Source organism: Scyliorhinus torazame, chromosome 2 (genome assembly GCF_047496885.1).
Source record: "Scyliorhinus torazame isolate Kashiwa2021f chromosome 2, sScyTor2.1, whole genome shotgun sequence".
Lineage (NCBI taxonomy): Eukaryota > Metazoa > Chordata > Chondrichthyes > Carcharhiniformes > Scyliorhinidae > Scyliorhinus > Scyliorhinus torazame.
In genome coordinates this window covers 56,034,037-56,041,075 of record NC_092708.1, presented here as the reverse complement: position 1 = coordinate 56,041,075, position 7,039 = coordinate 56,034,037, and positions in this window count along the sequence as shown.

The following is a 7,039-nucleotide window of genomic DNA, read 5'->3' as shown; positions in this document are numbered from 1 at the left end:
AGTGCCATATTATTATTATATATTTTTATTTATTTTTTATTTATTTATTAACTAGATCTTGGTTGGAGGTTAGAGGGATGGCAGGGAAGGGAGTGCAATGTTTCTCCTGCAGGATGTTTGAGGTGAGGGATGCCGTTAGTGTCCCTGCTGATTTTACCTGCAGGAAGTGCAGCCATCTCCAGCTCCTCCAAGACCGAGTTAGGGAACTGGAGCTGGAGTTGGATGAACTTCGGATCATTCGGGAGGCAGAGGGGGTCATAGATAGCAGCTTCAGGGAATTAGTTACACCAAAGATTGGAGATAGATGGGTAACTGTAAGAGATACTGGGAAGAAGCAGTCAGTGCAGGGATCCCCTGCGGTCGTTCCGCTGAGTAACAAGTATACCGCTTTGGATACTTGTGGGGGGGGGGGACTTACCAGGGGTAAGCCATGGGGTACGGGCCTCTGGCACGGAGTCTGTCCCTGTTGCTCAGAAGGGAAGGGGGAGAGGAGCAGAGCATTAGTAATTGGGGACTCGATAGTCAGGGGCACAGATAGGAGATTTTGTGGGAGCGAGAGAGACTCACGTTTGGTATGTTGCCTCCCAGGTGCAAGGGTACGTGATGCCTCGGATCGTGTTTTCCGGGTCCTTAAGGGGGAGGGGGAGCAGCCCCAAGTCGTGGTCAACATTGGCACTAACGACATAGGTAGGAAAGGGGACAAGGATGTCAGGCAGGCTTTCAGGGAGCTAGGATGGAAGCTCAGAACGAGAACAAACAGTTGTTATCTCTGGGTTGTTGCCCGTGCCACGTGATAATGAGATGAGGAATAGGGAGAGAGAGCAATTAAACACGTGGCTACAGGGATGGTGCAGGCGGGAGGGATTCAGATTTCTGGATAACTGGGGCTCTTTCTGGGGAAGGTGGGACCTCTACAGACAGGATGGTCTACATCTGAACCTGACGGGCACAAATATCCTGGGGGGGGAGATTTGTTAGTGCTCTTTGGAGGGGTTGAAACTAATACAGCAGGGGCATGGGAACCTGGATTGTAGTTTTAGGGTACGAGAGATTGAGAGTATAGAGGTCAGGAGCACAGAATTGACTTCGCAAGAGGGGGCCAGTGTTCAGGTAGGTGGTTTGAAGTGTGTCTACTTCAATGCCAGGAGTATACGAAATAAGGTAGGGGAACTGGCAGCATGGGTTGGTACCTGGGACTTCGATGTTGTGGCCATTTCGGAGACATGGATAGAGCAGGGACAGGAATGGTTGTTGCAGGTTCCGGGGTTTAGGTGTTTTAGTAAGCTCAGAGAAGGAGGCAAAAGAGGGGGAGGTGTGGCGCTGCTAGTCAAGAGCAGTATTACGGTGGCGGAGAGGATGCTAGATGGGGACTCTTCTTCCGAGGTAGTATGGGCTGAGGTTAGAAACAGGAAAGGAGAGGTCACCCTGTTGGGAGTTTTCTATAGGCCTCCAAATAGTTCTAGGGATGTAGAGGAAATGATGGCGAAGATGATTTTGGATAAGAGCAAAAGTAACAGGGTAGTTATTATGGGAGACTTTAACTTTCCAAATATTGACTGGAAAAGATATAGTTCGAGTACATTAGATGGGTCGTTTTTTGTACTATGTGTGCAGGAGGGTTTCCTGACACAATATGTTGACAGGCCAACAAGAGGAGAGGCCACATTGGATTTGGTTTTGGGTGATGAACCAGGCCAGGTGTTAGATTTGGAGGTAGGTGAGCACTTTGGGGACAGTGACCACAATTCGGTGACGTTTACGTTAGTGATGGAAAGGGATAAGTATACCCCGCAGGGCAAGAGTTATAGCTGGGGGAAGGGCAATTATGATGCCATTAGACATGACTTGGGGGGGATAGGTTGGAGAAGTAGGCTGCAAGTGTTGGGCATGCTTGATATGTGGAGCTTGTTTAAGGAACAGCTACTGCGTGTTCTTGTTAAGTACGTACCGGTCAGGCAGGGAGGAAGGCGTCGAGCGAGGGAACCGTGGTTTACCAAAGAAGTGGAATCTCTTGTTAAGAGGAAGAAGGAGGCCTATGTGAAGATGAGGAGTGAAGTTTCAGTTGGGGCGCTTGATAGTTACAAGATAGCGAGGAAGGATCTAAAGAGAGAGCTAAGACGAGCAAGGAGGGGACATGAGAAGTATTTGGCAGGTAGGATCAAGGAAAACCCAAAAGCTTTCTACAGGTATGTCAGGAATAAAAGAATGACTAGGGTAAGAGTAGGGCCAGTCAAGGACAGGGATGGGAAGTTGTGTGTGGAGTCTGAAGAGATAGGCGAGATACTAAATGAATATTTTTCGGCAGTATTCACTCAGGAAAAAGATAATGTTGTGGAGGAGAATGCTGAGACCCAGGCTATTAGAATAGATGGCATTGAGGTACGTAGGGAAGAGGTGTTGGCAATTCTGGACAGGCTGAAAATAGATAAGTCCCCGGGGCCTGATGGGATTTATCTTAGGATTCTCTGGGAAGCCAGGGAAGAGATTGCTGGGCCTTTGGCTTTGATTTTTATGTCATCATTGGCTACAGGAATAGTGCCAGAGGACTGGAGGATAGCAAATGTGGTCCCTTGTTCAAGAAGGGGAGTAGAGACAACCCCGGCAACTATAGACCGGTGAGCCTCACGTCTGTTGTGGGTAAAGTCTTGGAGGGGATTATAAGAGACAAGATTTATAATCATCTAGATAGGAATAATATGATTAGGGATAGTCAGCATGGCTTTGTGAAGGGTAGGTCATGCCTCACAAACCTTATCGAGTTCTTTGAGAAGATGACTGAACAGGTAGACGAGGGTAGAGCAGTTGATGTGGTGTATATAGATTTCAGTAAAGCGTTTGATAAGGTTCCCCATGGTAGGCTATTGCAGAAAATACAGAGGCTGGGGATTGAGGGTGATTTAGAGATGTGGATCAGAAATTGGCTAGCTGAAAGAAGACAGAGGGTGGTGGTTGATGGGAAATGTTCAGAATGGAGTTCAGTTACAAGTGGCGTACCACAAGGATCTGTTCTGGGGCCGTTGCTGTTTGTCATTTTTATAAATGACCTAGATGAGGGTGCAGAAGGGTGGGTGAGTAAATTTGCAGACGACACTAAAGTCGGTGGCGTTGTCGACAGTGCGGAAGGATGTAGCAGGTTACAGAGGGACATAGATAAGCTGCAGAGCTGGGCTGAGAGGTGGCAAATGGAGTTTAATGTAGAGAAGTGTGAGGTGATCCACTTTGGAAGGAATAACAGGAATGCAGAATATTTGGCTAATGGTAAAGTTCTTGGAAGTGTGGATGAGCAGAGGGATCTAGGTGTCCATGTACATAGATCCCTGAAAGTTGCCTCCCAGGTTGATAGGGTTGTGAAGAAGGCCTATGGAGTGTTGGCCTTTATTGGTAGAGGGATTGAGTTCCCGAGTCATGAGGTCATGTTGTAGCTGTACAAAACTCTGGTACGGCCGCATTTGGAGTATTGCGTACAGTTCTGGTCACCGCATTATAGGAAGGACGTGGAAGCTTTGGAGCGGGTGCAGAGGAGATTTACCAGGATGTTGCCTGGTATGGAGGGAAAATCTTATGAGGAAAGGCTGATGGACTTGAGGTTGTTTTCGTTAGAGAGAAGGTTAAGAGGAGACTTAATAGATGCATACAAAATGATCAGGGGGTTAGATAGGGTGGACAGTGAGAGCCTTCTCCCGCGGATGGAAATGGCTAGCACGAGGGGACATAGCCTTAAACTGAGGGGTAATAGATATAGGACAGAGGTCAGAGGTAGGTTCTTTACGCAAAGAGTGGTGAGGCCGTGGAATGCCCTACCTGCAACAGTAGTGAACTCGCCAACATTGAGGGCATTTAAAAGTTTATTGGATAAGCATATGGATGATAATGGCATAGTGTAGGTTAGATGGCTTTTGTTTTTTGACTTCCCATGTCGGTGCAACATCGTGGGCCGAAGGGCCTGTACTGCGCTGTATCGTTCTATGTTCTATCCTATACACTTTAACTCACCTAGTAATCTGCCATGTGAGACCTTGTTGAAAGCCTTCTGAAAGACTAAATGAACCACATCCACCGGGTCTCCCTGGTCAACTCTACTCATTACATCTACTAGTTACGTTACCACAGGAAGTAGTTGATGCTAAAACGTTGAATATATTCAAGATGCAGCTATATATAGCGCTTGGGGAGAATGGGATCAAACGTAATGGGGAGAAAGCAGGATTAGGCTATTGAGTTCGATGAGTCAGCCATGATGGTGATGAATGGCGGAACAGGCTCAAAGGGCCAAAAGGCCGTCTGCTCCTATCTTCTATGTATCTATGTATCTTCAAAGAATTCTAGTAGATTTGTCAAGCATTATTTTTTTCCCTTTCGTAAATCCATGCTTAGATTCTGGCTCTTGATTTCTCTGCCTACCGTTTTAAAAAAATTTTCCTTGCTGTCTTTTTCTCTTGTTCTTGATTCCCCCTGCTCTGAATCCTTACATAGGTTCCCACACCCCTGCCATATTCGTTTAAACCCTCCTCTACTGCTCTAGCAAGAACTCCACCAAGGACATTAGTCCCAGTCCTCCCCAGCTGTAACCTGTCCAAATTTGTACAGGTCCCACCTTCCCCAGAACCGGTCCCAATGCCCCAGGAATCTGAAACCCTCCCCCTTACACCATATCTTCAGCCACGTATCATCCGATATATCCTGCTATTTCTACACTGTCTAGCACGTGGCTCTGGTAGTAATCCTTCTATCACTACCTTTGATGTCACAGTATTAATTCTTGTGGAACATTATTTTCCACCTTCTGCCACTCTGAATAATCATCCTTTACTCTACTTTCTGTGTTGAAGACAGCTAGCAATCCATTCTGTGACTTATCCCCCAGCTCCACATTTTCTGACCTTATTAGTCTATGATGGGGCACCTTATCAAAGGGCATTTGAAATTCCAGATGAATTAGATCCTGTCTACCATTTTCTACTCTGTTACCTTCTCAAAAAAAAATCAATAATGGGCTAAATAGAACACATGGGTAGTCAAGTTTGTACTAGCTTAATCTTCAATGATTACTATCAATGGCAATTCCTCTAATTCCAGATTATTTCTATTAGAAGTATCATCATTCCTATTGTTTAAGCACAAATATTCAGAAAAAGATGAAAACAAAATTGATTTCAGGGCTAACCAACCAACCTTTCACTGATTTTTGGAATATTGTGATTATTGGGCTTCCACTTATAATAGTGAAAGTGTCAATCTTACCTTGTGTATACATTTCATTTTTGTATGCTTTTATACCAGTGAAAAGGGCGGTACGGTAGCACAGTGGTTAGCACTGTTGCTTCACAGCTCCAGGATCCGGGTTCGATTCCTGCTTGGGTCACTGTCTGTGCGGAGTCTACACGTTCTCCCCGTGTCTGCTTGAGTTCCTTCGGGTGCTCTGGTATCCTCCCACAAGTCCCGAAAGACGTGCTTGTTAGGTAAATCGGACATTCTGAATTTTCTCTGTGTACCCGAACAGGTGCATGAGTGTGGCAACTAGGGGATTTTCACAGTAACTTCATTGCAATGTAATGTAAGCCTACTTGTGACAATGTAATATAAGTCTACTTGTGACAATGTAATGTAAGCCTACTTGTGACAATAATAAAGATTATCATTTTAACTGTTAAGCAAGCCAATGAGATACCATGGAAATAAAAATTTGTGGTCTTTGAGCACAGCAAAGAGAGGAAGATCATTTTTAAAGAAAATCTATTATTTCCAAACCCTGGATTGTTCCCTATTATCTTTTACTTTTTTCGCCCGACATGGCAGATGTGCTTTGATTGGTGATGAGAATGGAATGATCTTCGGCACACTTTTTGAAACTGGCTATCCATATTGTTCTGTTACCAGCTGACAGAAGGAATGCTTGTTGTCGAGTGATTGAGCTATATCAGCTTTCCCTGCTTATTAGGTGGAATTCTTTACTATCCAAGGGCCTTTACTATCAGAGTCGATACTGAGAAAATTCACTCCAATAACAAGCCTGTCACTTGCCTCTTCAAGCAGTAGAAGCCAAACTAAGAAACCTAAACCTCAAAAACGAATGCACCAATTATTAGTATGCAGTAAGATTGTGTAGAGCAGCCTTAAAATAACATTGCAAGGAATAGAGCGTTTGAATGTATAAAACAATTCACTAAATCTAATCTGAAAGAACAAATATTTCAACGTGACCAATGGGCAGATTGTCCTGGTTATTTTTCTCCATTTGTTTAATGATTACAAAACTTTTTTTTTTAACCAAATCTGGAATGTTAGTAAACTTTTTTATTGGATAGTTATGCACAAGACCCCAGTACAATGTACTGACATGGAAATAAACTAATACACAAAAGATCCTTATGTAAATTTAAACAAAACTAAAAATTCAGTCGAGGGAGTGGGGGTGAAAGCTCCTTGTCAATGTGATTTGTAACACAGCACAGTAGGGGATGATGCATGCAATGAAAGTTTAGGAGTCATTCAGTGAATTTCTATGCATCTAATGTCTAAGGTATTAAGGTAGACTAGTGTGTGAAGATGACCCCCTGCTCCTCCGCTCTAAACACAGATAGCAGGAAATGAGGTAAATGGATTTCTTTCTTCCTGGTTATTTATTTCCAGGGGAATATAACTCACATAGAAAGCACCTTTGGTCACTCAAGAGATGCACAAAAGGTGCCCCGAGACCCCCTTCTGTCCACAGGAACAATAGACCAAACTGAAGGACAACTAATGCTGTACGGAGAGTTAAGACCTTCAGGTAGGTCTATTCAAATTCCAATGATGTGGGGGTGCTCAAGAATGGGTGAGGATTTCACTAGCCACAGCAGGTTCAGGATCAAAAGGTCCTGTTAAAGAAAAGACTGCAGGGAAATCTTAAAACCCTTTTGTAATGTAACTTTATAAATCAAACACAAAGGATCCTTAGATTGAGGCCTGTTACACAGAGAACAAAGGGTGCAACAAAACTGATTTGATTGATGGAAGTGGTGTGTTGCCTCAATCATATGATCTGATTAATACATTTTAA